This window comes from Capricornis sumatraensis, unplaced genomic scaffold (assembly GCF_032405125.1).
Source record: "Capricornis sumatraensis isolate serow.1 unplaced genomic scaffold, serow.2 scaffold7, whole genome shotgun sequence".
NCBI classification, from domain to species: Eukaryota; Metazoa; Chordata; class Mammalia; order Artiodactyla; family Bovidae; genus Capricornis; species Capricornis sumatraensis.
Genome location: NW_027184618.1, coordinates 4,845,061 through 4,863,945, shown reverse-complemented (window position 1 = coordinate 4,863,945; position 18,885 = coordinate 4,845,061).

Sequence of the window (18,885 nt, the reverse complement as noted above, 5' to 3'; positions counted from 1 at the left end):
TATGAGTCGATCCTCGGCGTGAAAGATGAGCCAGTGCAGGGCAAAGAGGTTCCTCTGGAATGGACTGAGACATCTTCGGGACTCCTTGAATGGTGGTATGACCATGGAGTTCCTCTCGCCTTTCCTGTTGAGAGTGCCTCCTCTTGAGATGCGACGGGAACGCCGGGAATTCTTTCCCGTCTAAAGCAGGGAAAGGTTCCCTCATCTCGAGATACGAGGGGGAAACGGGGCTCCTCTGGATGTGGGCGGGACCATCGTGCTTCCTCTCGAGTGGAGACGGGTATGGCGGTGAACTTCTTGAGTTGCAGCAAGGGTGTGAAAGACCCTTTCGAAGTTCCAGAGGTTAGGTGTCATTAGTATCCAGACGCCTCATCGGAAATAGGCCTCATCTCGCCTGAAAGGGAGAACTTCCTGGATTTTCTCGAGTTGCGGCAGGTGTTCTCGAGTTACGACGGGGACCTCAGGGACCCGCCCTGGTGGCCTCAGGAGAGGCCAGTCCCCATGCGAGGTGCTAGGGGGCCTCTCGGGATTCCTCTCCCGTCGATACCGGGGCCAAAAACCTTGTGTGGAGTCAGGGCCGGAACCGAGGATTCCTCTCAGGGGCTGACATGGATCTTTGGGTACTTCTGGAGTCTCCCCAGGGGAATTAGGCCTCTCCTCGAGTGGGGGCATGCACGTGCGCTTTCTTTCCCGGCTGTAGCAGCAATGTCACGCTTCCCGTGGCGTGTATCAAAGGATCTGTGGTTTTCCCTCGAGGCTTTCCCACAGGGCTGTCCCACGTGCCACCGTGGTGTGAGTCGATCCTCGGCGAGAATGATGAGCCAGTGCAGGGCAAAGAGGTTCCTCTGGAATGGACTGAGACATCTGGGGGACTCTTGGAATGGTGGTACGACCATGGAGTTCCTCTCGCCTTTCCTGTTGAGAGTGCCTCCTCTTGAGATGCGACGGGAACGCCGGGAAATCTTCCCCGTTGAAAGCAGGGAAAGGATCCATCATCTCGAGCTCCGAGTGGGAAACGGGGCTCCTTTGGATGTGGGCGGGAACATCGTGCTTCCTCTCGAGTGGAGACGGGTATGGCGGTGAACTTCTTGAGTTGCAGCAAGGGTGTGAAAGACCCTTTCGAAGTTCCAGAGGTTAGGTGTCATTAGTCTCCAGACGCCTCATCGGAAATAGGCCTCATCTCGCCTGGAAGGGAGAACTTCCTGGATTTTCTCGAGTTGGGGCAGGTGTTCTCGAGTTACGACGGGGACCTCAGGGACCCGCCCTGGTGGCCTCAGGAGAGGCCAGTCCCCATGCGAGTTGCTAGGGGGCCTCTCGGGATTCCTCTCCCGTCGATACCGGGGCCAAAAACATTGTATGGAGTCAGGGCCGGAACCGAGGATTCCTCTCAGGGGCTGACATGGATCTTTGGGTTCTTCTGGAGTCCCCCCAGGGGAGTCAGGCCTCGTCTCGAGTGGGCGCATGCACGTGCGCTTTCCTTCCAGGCTGTAGCAGCAATGTCACGCTTCCAGTCTCGTGGATCAAAGGATCTGTGGTTTTCCCTCGAGGCTTTCCCTCGAGGCTTTCCCACAGGGCTGTCCCACGTGCCACCGTGGTGTGAGTCGATCCTCGCCGTGAAAGATGAGCCAGTGCAGGGCAAAGAGATTCCTCTGGAATGGACTGAGACATCTGGGGGACTCTTGGAATGGTGGTACGACCATGGAGTTCCTCTCGCCTTTCCTGTTGAGAGTGCCTCCTCTTGAGATGCGACGGGAACGCCGGGAATTCTTTCCCGTTGAAAGCAGGAAAAGGATCCCTTATCTCGAGCTACGAGGGGGAAACGGGGTTCCTCTGGATGTGGGCGGGACCATCGTGCTTCCTCTCTAGTGGAGATGGGTATGGTGGTGAACTTCTTGAGTTGCAGCAAGGGTGTGAAAGACCCTTTCGAAGTTCCAGAGGTTAGGTGTCATTAGTCTCCAGACGCCACATAGGAAATAGGCCTCATCTCGCCAGGAAGGGAGAACTTCCTGGATTTTCTCGAGTTGCGGCAGGTGTTCTCGAGTTACGACGGGGACCTCAGGAACCCGCCCTGGTGGCCTCAGGAGAGGCCAGTCCCTATGCGAGTTGCTAGGGGGCCTCTCGGGATTCCTCTCCCGTCGATACCGGGGCCAAAAACCTTGTATGGAGTCAGGGCCGGAACCGAGGATTCCTCTCAGGGGCTGACATGGATCTTTGGGTACTTCTGGAGTCTCCCCAGGGGAGTCAGGCCTCGTCTCGAGTGGGGGCATGCACGTGCACTTTCCTTCCAGGCTGTAGCAGCAATGTCAGGCTTCCCGTCGCGTGGATCAAAGGATCTGTGGTTTTCCCTCGAGGCTTTCCCACAGGGCTGTCCCACGTGCCACCGTGGTGTGAGTCGATCCTCGGCGTGAAAGATGAGCCAGTGCAGGACAAAGAGGTTCCTCTGGAATGGACTGAGATATCTGGGGGACTCTTGGAATGGTGATACGACCATGGAGTTCCTCTCGCCTTTCCTGTTGAGAGTGCCTCCTCTTGAGATGTGACGGGAACGCCGGGAACTCTTTCCCTTTGAAACCAGGGAAAGGATCCCTCATCTCGAGCTACCAGGGGAAAACGGGGCTCCTCTGGATGTGGGCGGGACCATCGTGCTTCATCTCTAGTGGAGACTGGTATGGCGGTGAACTTCTTGAGTTGCAGCAAGGGTGTGAAAGACCCTTTCGAAGTTCCAGAGGTTAGGTGTCATTAGTCTCCAGACGCCTCATCAGAAATAGGCCTCATCTAGCCTGGAAGGGAGAACTTCCTGGATTTTCTCGATTTGCGGCAGGTGTTCTCGTGTTACGACGGGGACCTCAGGGACCCGCCCTGGTGGCCTCAGGAGAGGCCAGTCCCCATGCGAGTTGCTAGGGGGCCTCTCGGGATTCCTCTCCCGTCGATACCGGGGCCAACAACCTTGTGTGGAGTCAGGGCCGTAACCGAGGATTCCTCTCATGGGCTGACATGGATCTTTGGGTACTTCTGGAGACTCCCCAGTGGAGTCAGGCCTCGTCTCCAGTGGGGGCATGCACGTGCGCTTTCCTTCCAGGCTGTAGCAGCAATGTCACGCTTCCCGTCGCGTGGATCAAAGGATCTGTGGTTTTCCCTCGAGGCTATCCCTCGAGGCTTTCCCACAGGGCTGTCCCACGTGCCACCGTGGTGTGAGTCGATCCTCGGCGTGAAAGATGAGCCAGTGCAGGGCAAAGAGGTTCCTCTGGAATGGACTGAGACATCTGGGGGACTCTTGGAATGGTGGTACGACCATGGAGTTCCTCTCGCCTTTCCTGTTGAGAGTGCCTCCTCTTGAGATGCGACGGGAACGCCGGGAATTCTTTCCCGTTGAAAGCAGGGAAAGGATCCCTCATCTCGAGCTCCGAGGGGGAAACGGGGCTCCTCTGGATGTGGGCGGGACCATCGTGCTTCCTCTCGAGTGGAGACGGGTATGGCGGTGAACTTCTTGAGTTGCAGCAAGGGTGTGAAAGACTCTTTCGAAGTTCCAGAGGTTAGGTGTCATTAGTCTCCAGACGCCTCATCGGAAATAGGCCTCATCTCGCCTGGAAGGGAGAACTTCCTGGATTTTCTCGAGTTGCGGCAGGTGTTCTCGAGTTACGACGGGGACCTCAGGGACCCGCCCTGGTGGCCTCAGTAGAGGCCAGTCCCCATGCGAGTTGCTAGGTGGCCTCTCGGGATTCCTCTCCCGTCGATACCGGGGCCAACAACCTTGTGTGGAGTCAGGGCCGTAACCGAGGATTCCTCTCATGGGCTGACATGGATCTTTGGGTACTTCTGGAGACTCCCCAGTGGAGTCAGGCCTCGTCTCCAGTGGGGGCATGCACGTGCGCTTTCCTTCCAGGCTGTAGCAGCAATGTCACGCTTCCCGTCGCGTGGATCAAAGGATCTGTGGTTTTCCCTCGAGGCTATCCCTCGAGGCTTTCCCACAGGGCTGTCCCACGTGCCACCGTGGTGTGAGTCGATCCTCGGCGTGAAAGATGAGCCAGTGCAGGGCAAAGAGGTTCCTCTGGAATGGACTGAGACATCTGGGGGACTCTTGGAATGGTGGTACGACCATGGAGTTCCTCTCGCCTTTTCTGTTGAGAGTGCCTCCTCTTGAGATGCGACGGGAACGCCGGGAATTCTTTCCCGTTGAAAGCAGGGAAAGGATCCCTCATCTCGAGCTACGAGGGGGAAACGGGGCTCCTCTGGATGTGCGCGGGACCATCGTGCTTCCTCGCGAGTGGAGACGGGTATGGCGGTGAACTTCTTGAGTTGCAGCAAGGGTGTGAAAGACCCTTTCGAAGTTCCAGAGTTTAGGTGTCATTAGTCTCCAAACGCCTCATCGGAAATAGGATTCTTCTCGCCTGGAAGGGAGAACTTCCTGGATATTCCCGAGTTGCGACAGGTGTTCTCGAGTTACGACGGAGACCTCAGGGACCCGCCCTGGTGGCCTCAGGAGAGGCCAGTCCCCATGCGAGTTGCTAGGGGGCCTCTCGGGATTCCTCTCCCGTCGATAACAGGGCCAAAAACCTTGTGTGGAGTCAGGGCCGGAACCGAGGATTCCTCTCAGGGGCTGACATGGATCTTTGGGTACTTCTGGAGTCTCCCCAGGGGAGTCAGGCCCCGTCTCGAGTGGGGGCATGCACGTGCGCTTTCCTTCCAGGCTGTAGCAGCAATGTCACGCTTCCCGTTGCGTGGATCAAAGGATCTGTGGTTTTCCCTCGAGGCTTTGCCTCGAGGCTTTCCCACAGGGCTGTCCCACGTGCCACCGTGGTGTGAATCGATCCTCGGCGTGAAAGATGAGCCAGTGCAGGGCAAAGAGGTTCCTCTGGAATGGACTGAGACATCTGGGGGACTCTTGGAATGGTGGTACGACCATGGAGTTCCTCTCGCCTTTCCTGTTGAGAGTGCCTCCTCTTGAGATGCGACGGGAATGCCGGGAATTCTTTCCCGTTGAAAGCAGGGAAAGGATCCCTCATCTCGAGCTACGAGGGGGAAACGGGGCTCCTCTGGATGTGGGCAGGACCATCGTGCTTCCTCTCGAGTGGACACGGGTATGGCGGTGAACTTCTTGAGTAGCAGCAAGGGTGTGAAAGACCCTTTCGAAGTTCCAGAGGTTAGGTGTCGTTAGTCTCCAGACGCCTCATCGGAAATAGGCCTCATCTCGCCTGGAAGGGAGAACTTCCTGGATTTTCTCGAGTTGTGGCAGGTGTTCTCGAGTTACGACGGGGACCTCAGGGACCCGCCCTGGTGGCCTCAGTAACGGCCAGTCCCCATGGGAGTTGCTAGGGGGCCTCTCGGGATTACTCTCCCGTCGATACCTGGGCCAAAAACCTTGTGTGGAGTCAGGGCCGGAATCGAGGATTCCTCTCAGGGGCTGACATGGATCTTTGGGTACTTGTGGAGTCTCCCCAGGGGAGTCAGGCCTCGTCTCGAGTGGGGGCATGCACGTGCGCTTTCCTTCCAGGCTGTAGCAGGAATGTCACGCTTCCCGTCGCGTGGATCAAAGGATCTGTGGTTTTCCCTCGAGGCTTTCCCTCGAGGCTTTCCCACAGGGCTGTCCCATGTGCCACCGTGGTGTGAGTCGATCCTCGGCGTGAAAGATGAGCCAGTGCAGGGCAAAGAGGTTCCTTTGGAATGGACTGAGACATCTGGGGGACTCTTGGAATGGTGGTACGACCATGGAGTTCCTCTCGCCTTTCCTGTTGAGAGTGCCTCCTCTAGAGATGCGACGGGAACGCCGGGAATTCTTTCCCGTTGAAAGCAGGGAAAGGATCCCTCATCTCGAGCTACGAGGGGGAATCGGGGCTCCTCTGGATGTGGGCGGGACCATCGTGCTTCCTCTCGAGTGGAGACGGGTATGGCAGAGAACTTCTTGAGTTGCAGCAAGGGAGTGAAAGACCCTTTCGAAGTTCCAGAGGTTAGGTGTCATTAGTCTCCAGACGCCTCATCGGAAATAGGCCTCATCTAGCCTGGAAGGGAGAACTTCCTGGATTTTCTCGAGGTGCGGCAGGTGTTCTCGAGTTACGACGGGTACCACAGGGACCCGCCCTGATGGCCTCAGGAGAGGCCAGTCACCATGCGAGATGCTAGGGGGCCTCTCGGGATTCCTCTCCCGTCGATACCGGAGCCAAATACCTTGTGTGGAGTCAGGGCCAGAACCGAGGATTCCTCTCAGGGGCTGACATGGATCTTTGGGTACTTCTAGAGTCTCCTCAGGGGAGTCAGGCCTCGTCTCGAGTGGGGGCATGCACGTGCGCTTTCCTCCCAGGCTGTAGCAGCAATGTCACGCTTCCCGTCGCGTGGATCAAAGGATCTGTGGTTTTCTCTCGAGGCTTTCCCTCGAGGCTTTCCCACAGGGCTGTCCCACGTGCCACCGTGGTGTGAGTCGATCCTCGGAGTGAAAGATGAGCCAGTGCAGGGCAAAGAGGTTCCTCTGGAATGGACTGAGACATCTGGGGGACTCTTGGAATGGTGGTACGACCATGGAGTTCCTCTCGCCTTTCCTGTTGAGAGTGCCTCCTCTTGAGATGCGACGGGAACGCTGGGAATTCTTTCCCGTTGAAAGCAGGGAAAGGATCCCTCATCTCGAGCTACGAGGGGGAAACGGGGCTCCTCTGGATGTGGGCGGGACCCTCGTGCTTCCTCTCGAGTGGAGACGGTTATGGCGGTGAACTTCTTGAGTTGCAGCAAGGGTGTGAAAGACCCTTTCGAAGTTCCAGAGGTTACGTGTCAGTCTCCAGACGCCTCATCGGAAATAGACCTCATCTCGCCTGGAAGGGAGAACTTCCTGGATTTTCTCGAGTTGCGGCAGGTGTTCTCGAGTTACGACGGGGATCTCAGGGACCCGCCCTGGTGGCCTCAGGAGAGGCCAGTCCCCATGCGAGTTGCTAGGGGGCCTCTCGGGATTCCTCTCCCGTCGATACCGGGGCCAAAAACCTTGTGTGGAGTCAGGGCCAGAACCGAGGATTCCTCTCAGGGGCTGACATGGATCTTTGGGTACTTCTAGAGTCTCCCGAGGGTAGTCAGGCCTCGTCTCGAGTGGGGGCATGCACGTGCGCTTTCCTTCCAGGCTGTAGCAGCAAGGTCACGCTTCCCGTCGCGTGGATCAAAGGATCTGTGGTTTTCCCTCGAGGCTTTCCCTCGAGGCTTTCCCACAGGGCTGTCCCACGTGCCACCGTGGTGTGAGTTGATCCTCGGCGTGAAAGATGAGCCAGTGCAGGGCAAAGAGGTTCCTCTGGAATGGACTGAGACATCTGGGGGACTCTTGGAATGGTGGTACGACCATGGAGTTCCTCTCGCCTTTCCTGTTGAGAGTGCCTCCTCTTGAGATGCGACGGGAATGCCGGGAATTCTTTCCCGTTGAAAGCAGGGAAAGGATCCCTCATCTCGAGCTACGAGGGGGAAACGGGGCTCCTCTGGATGTGGGCGGGACCATCGTGCTTCCTCTCGAGTGGAGACGGGTATGTCGGTGAACTTCTTGAGTTGCAGCAAGGGTGTGAAAGACCCTTTCAAAGTTCCAGAGGTTAGGTGTCATTAGTCTCCAGACGCCTCATCGGAAATAGGCCTCATCTCGCCTGGAAGGGAGAACTTCCTGGATTTTCTCGAGTTGCGGCAGGTGTTCTCGAGTTACGACGGGGACCTCAGGGAGCCGCCCTGGTGGCCTCAGGAGAGGCCAGTCCCCATGCGAGTTGCTAGGGGGCCTCTCGGGATTCCTCTCCCGTCGATACCGGGGCCAAAAACCTTGTGTGGAGTCAGGGCCGGAACCGAGGATTCCTCTCAGGGGCTGACATGGATCTTTGGGTACTTCTGGAGTCTCCCCAGGGGAGTCAGGCCTCGTCTCGAGTGGGGGCATGCACGTGTGCTTTTCTTCCAGGCTGTAGCAGCAATGTCACGCTTCCCGTCGCGTGCATCAAAGGATCTGTGGTTTTCCCTCGAGGCTTTCCCTCGAGGCTTTCCCACAGGGCTGTCCCACGGGCCACCGTGGTGTGAGTCGATCCTCGGCGTGAAAGATGAGCCAGTGCAGGGCAAAGGGGTTCCTCTGGAATGGACTGAGACATCTGGGGGACTCTTGGAATGGTGGTACGACCATGGAGTTCCTCTCGCCTTTCCTGTTGAGAGTGCCTCCTCTTGAGATGCGACAGGAACGCCGGGAATTCTTTCCCGTTGAAAGCAGGGAAAGGATCCCTCATCTCGAGCTCCAAGGGGGAAACAGGGCTCCTCTGGATGTGGGCGGGACCATCGTGCTTCCTCCCGAGTGGACACGGGTATGGCGGTGAACTTCTTGAGTTGCAGCAAGGGTGTGAAAGACCCTTTCGAAGTTCCAGAGGTTAGGTGTCATTAGTCTCCAGACGCCTCATCGGAAATAGGCCTCATCTCGCCTGGAAGGGAGAACTTCCTGGATTTTCTCGAGTTGCGGCAGGTTATCCCGAGTTACGACGGGGACCTCAGGGACCCGCAGTGGTGGCCTCAGGAGAGGCCAGTCCCCATGCGAGTTGCTAGGGGGCCTCTCGGGATTCCTCTCCCGTCGATACCGGGGCCAAAAACCTTGTGTGGAGTCAGGGCCGGAACCGAGCATTCCTCTCAGGGGCTGAAATGGATCTTTGGGTACTTCTGGAGTCTCCCCAGGGGATTCAGGCCTCGTCTCGAGTGGGGGCATGCACGTGCGCTTTCCTTCCAGGCTGTAGCAGCAATGTCACGCTTCCCGTGGCCTGGATCAAAGGATCTGTGGTTTTCCCTCGAGGCTTTCCCTCGAGGCTTTCCCACATAGCTGTCCCACGTGCCACCGTGGTGTGAGTCGATCCTCGGCGTGAAAGATGAGCCAGTGCAGGGCAAAGAGGTTCCTCTGGAATGGACTGAGACATCTGGGGGACTCTTGGAATGGTGGTACGACCATGGAGTTCCTCTCGCCTTTCCTGTTGAGAGTGCCTCCTCTTGAGATGCGACGGGAATGCCGGGAATTCTTTCCCGTTGAAAGCAGGGAAAGGATCCCTCATCTCAAGCTACGAGGGGGAAACGTGGCTCCTCTGTATGTGGGCGGGACCATCGTGCTTTCTCTCGTGTGGAGACGGGTATGGCGGTAAAATTCTTGAGTTGCCGCAAGGGTGTGAAAGACCCTTTCGAAGTTCCAGAGGTTAGGTGTCATTAGTCTCCAGACGCCTCATCAGAAATAGGCCTCATCTCGCCTGGAAGGGAGAACTTCCTGGATTTTCTCGAGTTGCGGCAGGTGTTCTCGAGTTACGACGGGGACCTCAGGGACCCGCCCTGGTGGCCTCAGGAGAGGCCAGTCCCCATGCGAGTTGCTAGGGGGCCTCTCGGGATTCCTCTCCCGTCGATACCGGGGCCAAAAACCTTGTGTGGAGTCACGGCCGGAACCGAGGATTCCTCTCAGGGGCTGACATGGATCTTTGGGTACTTCTGGAGTCTCCCCAGGGGAGTCAGGCCTCGTCTCGAGTGGGGGCATGCACGTGTGCTTTCCTTCCAGGCTGTAGCAGCAATGTCACGCTTCCCGTCGCGTGGATCAAAGGATCTGTGGTTTTCCCTCGAGGCTTTCCCTCGAGGCTTTCCCACAGGGCTGTCCCACGTGCCACCGTGGTGTGAGTCGATCCTCGGCGTCAAAGATGAGCCAGTGCAGGGCAAAGAGGTTCCTCTGGAATGGACTGAGACATCTGGGGGACTCTTGGAATGGTGGTACGACCATGGAGTTCCTCTCGCCTTTCCTGTTGAGAGTGCCTCCTCTTGAGATGCGACGGGAACGCCGGGAATTCTTTCCCGTTGAAAGCAGGGAAAGGATCCCTCATCTCGAGCTACGAGGGGGAAACGGGGCTCCTCGGGATGTGGGCGGGACCATCGTGCTTCCTCTCGAGTGGACACGGGTATGTCGGTGAACTTCTTGAGTTGCAGCAAGGGTGTGAAAGACCCTTTCGAAGTTCCAGAGGTTGGGTGTCATTAGTCTCCAGACGCCTCATCGGAAATAGGCCTCATCTCGCCTGGAAGGGAGAACTTCCTGGATTTTCTCGAGGTGCGGCAGGTGTTTTCGAGTTACGACGGGTACCACAGGGACCCGCCCTGATGGCCTCAGGAGAGGCCAGTCCCCATGCGAGTTGCTAGGGGGCCTCTCGGGATTCCTCTCCCGTCGATACCGGCGCCAAAAACCTTGTGTGGAGTCAGGGCCAGAACCGAGGATTCCTCTCAGGGGCTGACATGGATCTTTGGGTACTTCTGGAGTCTCCCCAGGGTAGTCAGGCCTCGTCTCGAGTGGGGGCATGCACGTGTGCTTTCCTTCCAGGCTGTAGCAGCAATGTCACGCTTCCCGTCGCGTGGATCAAAGGATCTGTGGTTTTCCCTCGAGGCTTTCCCTCGAGGCTTTCCCACAGGGCTATCCCACGTGCCACCGTGGTGTGAGTCGATCCTCGGCGTGAAAGATGAGCCAGTGCAGGGCAAAGAGGTTCCTCTGGAATGGACTGAGACATCTGGGGGACTCTTGGAATGGTGGTACGACCATGGAGTTCGTCTCGCCTTTCCTGTTGAGAGTGCCTCCTCTTGAGATGCGACGGGAACGCCGGGAATTCTTTCCCGTTGAAAGCAGGGAAAGGATCCCTCATCTCGAGCTACGAGGGGGAAACGGGGCTCCTCGGGATGTGGGCGGGACCATCGTGCTTCCTCTCGAGTGGACACGGGTATGTCGGTGAACTTCTTGAGTTGCAGCAAGGGTGTGAAAGACCCTTCCGAAGTTCCAGAGGTTACGTGTCAGTCTCCAGATGCCTCATTGGAAATAGACCTCATCTCGCCTGGAAGGGAGAACTTCCTGGATTTTCTCGAGGTGCGGCAGGTGTTCTCGAGTTACGACGGGTACCAAAGGGACCCGCCCTGATGGCCTCAGGAGAGGCCAGTCCCCATGCGAGTTGCTAGGGGGCCTCTCGGGATTCCTCTCCCGTCGATACTAGGGCCAAAAACCTTGTGTGGAGTCAGGGCCGGAACCGAGGATTCCTCACAGGGGTAACATGGATCTTTGGGTACTTCTGGAGTCTCCCCAGGGGAGTCAGGCCTCGTCTCGAGTGGGGGCATGCACGTGCGCTTTCCTTCCAGGCTGTAGCAGCAATGTCACGCTTCCCGTCGCATGCATCAAAGGATCTGTGGTTTTCCCTCGAGGCTTTCCCTCGAGGCTTTCCCGCAGGGCTGTCCCACGTGCCACCGTGGTGTGAGTCGATCCTCGGCGTCAAAGATGAGCCAGGGCAGGGCAAAGAGGTTCCTCTGGAATGGACTGAGACATCTGGGGGACTCTTGGAATGGTGGTACGACCATGGAGTTCCTCTCGCCTTTCCTGTTGAGAGTGCCTCCTCTTGAGATGCGACGGGAACGCAGGGAATTCTTTCCCGTTGAAAGCAGGGAAAGGATCCCTCATCTCGAGCTACGAGGGGGAAACGGGGCTCCTCTGGATGTGGGTGGGACCATCGTGCTTCCTCTCGAGTGGAGACGGGTATGGCGGTGAACTTCTTGAGTTGCAGCAAGGGTGTGAAAGACCCTTTCGAAGTTCCAGAGGTTACGTGTCAGTCTCCAGATGCCTCATCGGAAATAGACCTCATCTCGCCTGGAAGGGAGAACTTCCTGGATTTTCTCGAGGTGCGGCAGGTGTTCTCGAGTTACGACGGGTACCAAAGGGACCCGCCCTGATGGCCTCAGGAGAGGCCAGTCCCCATGCGAGTTGCTAGGGGGCCTCTCGGGATTCCTCTCCCGTCGATACTAGGGCCAAAAACCTTGTGTGGAGTCAGGGCCGGAACCGAGGATTCCTCACAGGGGTAACATGGATCTTTGGGTACTTCTGGAGTCTCCCCAGGGGAGTCAGGCCTCGTCTCGAGTGGGGGCATGCACGTGCGCTTTCCTTCCAGGCTGTAGCAGCAATGTCACGCTTCCCTTCGCGTGCATCAAAGGATCTGTGGTTTTCCCTCGAGGCTTTCCCTCGAGGCTTTCCCGCAGGGCTGTCCCACGTGCCACCGTGGTGTGAGTCGATCCTCGGCGTCAAAGATGAGCCAGTGCAGGGCAAAGAGGTTCCTCTGGAATGGACTGAGACATCTGGGGGACTCTTGGAATGGTGGTACGACCATGGAGTTCCTCTCGCCTTTCCTGTTGAGAGTGCCTCCTCTTGAGATGCGACGGGAACGCCGGGAATTCTTTCCCGTTGAAAGCAGGGAAAGGATCCCTCATCTCGAGCTCCGAGGGGGAAACGGGGCTCCTCTGGATGTGGGCGGGACCATCGTGCTTCCTCTCGAGTGGAGACGGGTATGGGGGTGAACTTCTTGAGTTGCAGCAAGGGTGTGAAAGACCCTTTCGAAGTTCCAGAGGTTAGGTGTCATTAGTCTCCAGACGCCTCATCGGAAATAGGCCTCATCTCGCCTGGAAGGGAGAACTTCCTGGATTTTCTCGAGTTGCGGCAGGTGTTCTCGAGTTACGACGGGGATCTCAGGGACCCGCCCTGGTGGCCTCAAGAACAGCCAGTCCCCATGCGAGTTGATAGGGGGCCTCTCGGGATTCCTCTCCCGTCGATACCGGGGCCAAAAACCTTGTGTGGAGTCAGGGCCGGAACCAAGGATTCCTCTCAGGGGCTGACATGGATCTTTGGGTACTTCTGGAGTCTCCCCAGGGGAGTCAGGCCTCGTCTCGAGTGGGGGCATGCACGTGTGCTTTCCTTCCAGGCTGTAGCAGCAATGTCACGCTTCCCGTCGCGTGGATCAAAGGATCTGTGGTTTTCCCTCGAGGCTTTCCCTCGAGGCTTTCCCACAGGGCTGTCCCACGTGCCACCGTGGTGTGAGTCGATCCTCGGCATGAAAGATGAGCCAGTGCAGGGCAAAGAGGTTCCTCTGGAATGGACTCAGACATCTGGGGGACTCTTGGAATGGTGGTACGACCATGGAGTTCCTCTCGCCTTTCCTGTTGAGAGTGCCTCCTCTTGAGATGCGACGGGAATGCCGGGAATTCTTTCCCGTTGAAAGTAGGGAAAGGATCCCTCAACTCTAGCTACGAGGGGGAAACGGGGCTCCTCTGGATGTGGGCGGGACCATCGTGCTTCCTCTCGAGTGGAGACGGGCAAGGAGGTGAACTTCTTGAGTAGCAGCAAGGGTGTGAAAGACCCTTTCGAAGTTCCAGAGGTTGGGTGTCATTAGTCTCCAGACGCCTCATCGGAAATAGGCCTCATCTCGCCTGGAAGGGAGAACTTCCTGGATTTTCTCGAGTTGCGGCAGGTGTTCTCGAGTTACGACGGGGACCTCAGGGACCCGCCCTGGTGGCCTCAGGAGAGGCCAGTCCCCATGCGAGGTGCTAGGGGGCCTCTCGGGATTCCTCTCCCGTCGATACCGGGGCCAAAAACCTTGTGTGCAGTCAGGGCCGGAAACGAGGATTCCTCTCAGGGGCTGACATGGATCTTTGGGTACTTCTGGAGTCTCCCCAGGGGATTCAGGCCTCGTCTCGAGTGGGGGCATGCACGTGCGCTTTCCTTCCAGGCTGTAGCAGCAATGTCACGCTTTCCGTCGCGTGGATCAAAGGATCTGTGGTTTTCCCTCGAGGCTTTCCCTCGAGGCTTTCCCACATGGCTGTGCCACGTGCCACCGTGGTGTGAGTCGATCCTCGGCGTGAAAGATGAGCCAGTGCAGGGCAAAGAGGTTCCTCTGGAATGGACTGAGACATCTGGGGGACTCTTGGAATGGTGGTACGACCATGGAGTTCCTCTCGCCTTTCCTGTTGAGAGTGCCTCCTCTTGAGATGCGACGGGAATGACGGGAATACTTTCCCGTTGAAAGCAGGGAAAGGATCCCTCATCTCGAGCTACGAGGGGGAAACGGGGCTCCTCTGGATGTGGGCGGGACCATCGTGCTTCCTCTCGAGTGGAGACGGGTATGGCGGTGAACTTCTTGAGTTGCAGCAAGTGTGTGAAAGACCCTTTCGAAGTTCCAGAGGTTAGGTGTCATTAGTCTCCAGACGCCTCATCGGAAATAGGCCTCATCTCGCCTGCAAGGGAGAACTTCCTTGATTTTCTCGAGTTGCGGTAGGTGTTCTCGAGTTACGACGGGGACCTCAGGGACCCGCCCTGGTTGCCTCAAGAGGCCAGTCCCCATGCGATTTGCTACGGGGCCTCTCGGGATTCCTCTCCCGTCGATACCGGGGCCAAAAACCTTGTGTGGAGTCAGGGCCGTAACCGAGGATTCCTCTCAGGGGCTGACATGGATCTTTGGGTACTTCTGGAGTCTCCCCAGGGGAGTCAGGCCTCGTCTCGAGTGGGGGCATGCACGTGCGCTTTCCTTCCAGGCTGTAGCAGCAATGTCACGCTTCCCGTGGCGTGGATCAAAGGATCTGTGGTTTTCCCTCGAGGCTTTCCCACAGGGCTGTCCCACGTGCCACCGTGGTTTGAGTCGATCCTCGGCGTGAAAGATGAGCCAGTGCAGGGCAAAGAGGTTCCTCTGGAATGGACTGAGACATCTGGGGGACTCTTGGAATGGTGGTACGACCATGGAGTTCCTCTCGCCTTTCCTGTTGAGAGTGCCTCCTCTTGAGATGCGACGGGAACGCCGGGAATTCTTTCCCGTTGAAAGCAGGGAAAGGATCCCTCATCTCGAGCTACGAGGGGGAAACGGGGCTCCTCTGGATGTGGGCGGGACCATCGTGCTTCCTCTCGAGTGGACACGGGTATGGCGGTGAACTTCTTGAGTTGCAGCAAGGTTGTGAAAGACCCTTTCGAAGTTCCAGAGGTTAGGTGTCATTAGTCTCCAGACGCCTCATCGGAAATAGGCCTCATCTCGCCTGGAAGGGAGAACTTCCTGGATTTTCTCGAGTTGCGGCAGGTGTTCTCGAGTTACGACGGGGACCTCAGGGACCCGCTCTGGTGGCCTCAGGAGAGGCCAGTCCCCATGCGAGGTGCTAGGGGGCCTATCGGGATTCCTCTCCCGTCGATACCGGGGCCAAAAACCTTGTGTGCAGTCAGGGCCGGAACCAAGGATTCCTCTCAGGGGCTGACATGGATCTTTGGGTACTTCTGGAGTCTCCCCAGGGGAGTCAGGCCTCGTCTCGAGTGGGGGCATGCACGTGCGCTTTCCTTCCAGGCTGTAGCAGCAATGTCACGCTTCCCGTGGCGTGGATCAAAGGATCTGTGGTTTTCCCTCGAGGCTTTCCCACAGGGCTGTCCCACGTGCCACAGTGGTGTGAGTCGATCCTCGGCGTGAAAGATGAGCCAGTGCAGGGCAAAGAGGTTCCTCTGGAATGGACTGAGACATCTGGGGGACTCTTGGAATGGTGGTACGACCATGGAGTTCCTCTCGCCTTTCCTGTTGAGAGTGCCTCCTCTTGAGATGCGACGGGAACGCCGGGAATTCTTTCCCGTTGAAAGCAGGGAAAGGATCCCTCATCTTGAGCTACGAGGGGGAAACGGGGCTCCTCTGGATGTGGGCGGGACCATCGTGCTTCCTCTCGAGTGGAGACGGGTATGGCGGTGAACTTCTTGAGTTGCAGCAAGGGTGTGAAAGACCCTTTCGAAATTCCAAAGGTTAGGTGTCATTAGTCTCCAGACGCCTCATCGGAAATAGGCCTCATCTCGCCTGGAAGGGAGAACTTCCTGGATTTTCTCGAGTTGCGGCAGGTGTTCTCGAGTTAAGACGGGGACCTCAGGGACCCGCCCTGGTGGCCTCAGGAGAGGCCAGTCCCCATGCGAGGTGCTAGGGGGCCTCTCGGGATTCCTCTCCCATCGATACCGGGGCCAAAAAGCTTGTGTGGAGTCAAGGCCGGAACCGAGGATTCCTCTCAGGGGCTGACATGGATCTTTGGGTACTTCTGGAGTCTCCCCAGGGGAGTCAGGCCTCGACTCGAGTGGGGGCATGGACGTGCGCTTTCCTTCCAGGCTGTAGCAGCAATGTCACGCTTCCCGTCGCGTGGATCAAAGGATCTGTGGTATTTCCTCGAGGCTTTCCCTCGAGGCTTTCCCACAGGGCTGTCCCACGTGCCACCGTGGTGTGAGTCGATCCTCGGCGTGAAAGATTACCCAGTGCAGGGCAAAGAGGTTCCTCTGGAATGGACTGAGACATCTGGGGGACTCTTGGAATGGTGGTACGACCATGGAGTTCCTCTCGCCTTTCCTGTTGAGAGTGCCTCCTCTTGAGATACGACGGGAACACCGGGAATTCTTTCCCGTTGAAAGCAGGGAAAGGATCCCTCATCTCGAGCTAAGAGGGGGAAACGGGGCTCCTCTGGATGTGGGCGGGACCATCGTGCTTCCTCTCGAGTGGAGACGGGTATGGCGGTGAACTTCTTGAGTTGCAGCAAGGGTGTGAAAGACCCTTTCGAAGTTCGAGAGGTTAGGTGTCATTAGTCTCCAGACGCCTCATCGGAAATAGGCCTCATCTCGCCTGGAAGGGAGAACTTCCTGGATTTTCTCGAGTTGCGGCAGGTGTTCTCGAGTTACGACGGGGACCTCAGGGACCCGCCCTGGTGGCCTCAGGAGAGGCCAGTCCCCATGCGAGGTGCTAGGGGGCCTCTCGAGATTCCTCTCCCGTCGATACCAAGGCCAAAAACCTTGTGTGGAGTCAGGGTCGGAACCGAGGATTCCTCTCAGGGGCTTATATGGATCTTTGGGTACTTCTGGAGTCTCGCCAGGGGAGACAGGCCTCGTCTCGAGTGGGGGCATGCACGTGCGCTTTCCTTCCAGGCTGTAGCAGCAATGTCACGCTTCCCGTCGCGTGGATCAAAGGATCTGTGGTTTTCCCTCGAGGCTTTCCCTCGAGGCTTTCCCACAGGGCTGTCCCTCGTGCCTCCGTGGTGTGAGTCGATCCTCGGCGTGAAAGATGAGCCAGTGCAGGGCAAAGAGGTTCCTCTGGAATGGACTGAGACATCTGGGGGACTCTAGGAATGGTGGTACGACCATGGAGTTCCTCTCGCCTTTCCTGTTGAGAGTGCCTCCTCTTGAGATGCGACGGGAACGCCGGGAATTCCTTCCCGTTGAAAGCTGGAAAGGATCCCTCATCTCGAGCTCCGAGAGGGAAACGGGGCTCCTCTGGATGTGGGCGGGACCATCGTGCTTCCTCTCGAGTGGAGACGGGTATGGCGGTGAACTTCTTGAGTTGCAGCAAGGGTGTGAAAGACCCTTTCGAAATTCCAAAGGTTAGGTGTCATTAGTCTCCAGACGCCTCATCGGAAATAGGCCTCATCTCGCCTGGAAGGGAGAACTTCCTGGATTTTCTCGAGTTGCGGCAGGTGTTCTCGAGTTAAGACGGGGACCTCAGGGACCCGCCCTGGTGGCCTCAGGAGAGGCCAGTCCCCATGCGAGGTGCTAGGGGGCCTCTCGGGATTCCTCTCCCGTCGATACCGGGGCCAAAAAGCTTGTGTGGAGTCAGGGCCGGAACCGAGGATTCCTCTCAGGGGCTGACATGGATCTTTGGGTACTTCTGGAGTCTCCCCAGGGGAGTCAGGCCTCGACTCGAGTGGGGGCATGCACGTGCGCTTTCCTTCCATGCTGTAGCAGCAATGTCACGCTTCCCGTGGCGTGTATCAAAGGATCTGTGGTTTTCCCTCGAGACTTTCCCACAGGGCTGTCCCACGTGCCACCGTGGTGTGAGTCGATCCTCGGCGTGAAAGATGAGCCAGTGCAGGGCAAAGAGGTTCCTCTGGAATGGACTGAGACATCTGGGGGACTCTTGGAATGGTGGTACGACCATGGAGTTCCTCTCGCCTTTCCTGTTGAGAGTGCCTCCTCTTGAGATGCGACGGGAACGCCGGGAATTCTTTCCCGTTGAAAGCAGGGAAAGGATCCCTCATCTCGAGCTACGAGGGGGAAACGGGGCTCCTCTGGATGTGGGCGGGACCATCGTGCTTCCTCTCGAGTGGACACGGGTATGGCGGTGAACTTCTTGAGTTGCAGCAAGGGTGTGAAAGACCCTTTCGAAGTTCCAGAGGTTAGGTGTCATTAGTCTCCAGACGCCTCATCGGAAATAGGCCTCATCTCGCCTGGAAGGGAGAACTTCCTGGATTTTCTCGAGTTGCGGCAGGTGTTCTCGAGTTACGACGGGGAACTCAGGGACCCGCCCTGGTGGCCTCAGGAGAGGCCAGTCCCCATGCGATGTGCTAGGGTGCCTCTCGGGATTCCTCTCCCGTCGATACCGGGGCCAAAAACCTTGTGTGGAGTCAGGGCCGGAACCGAGGATTCCTCTCAGGGGCTGACATGGATCTTTGGGTACTTCTGGAGTCTCCCCAGGGGAGTCAGGCCTCGTCTCGAGTGGGGGCATGCACGTGCGCTTTCCTTCCAGGCTGTAGCAGCAATGTCACGCTTCCTGTCGCGTGGATCAAAGGATCTGTGGTTTTCCCTCGAGGCTTTCCCTCGAGGCTTTCCCACAGGGCTGTCCCACGTGCCACCGTGGTATGAGTCGATCCTCGGCGTGAAAGATGAGCCAGTGCAGGGCAAAGAGGTTCCTCTGGAATGGACTGAGACATCTTCGGGACTCCTTGAATGGTGGTATGACCATGGAGTTCCTCTCGCCTTTCCTGTTGAGAGTGCCTCCTCTTGAGATGCGACGGGAACGCCGGGAATTCTTTCCCGTCTAAAGCAGGGAAAGGTTCCCTCATCTCGAGATACGAGGGGGAAACGGGGCTCCTCTGGATGTGGGCGGGACCATCGTGCTTCCTCTCGAGTGGAGACGGGTATGGCGGTGAACTTCTTGAGTTGCAGCAAGGGTGTGAAAGACCCTTTCGAAGTTCCAGAGGTTAGGTGTCATTAGTATCCAGACGCCTCATCGGAAATAGGCCTCATCTCGCCTGAAAGGGAGAACTTCCTGGATTTTCTCGAGTTGCGGCAGGTGTTCTCGAGTTACGACGGGGACCTCAGGGACCCGC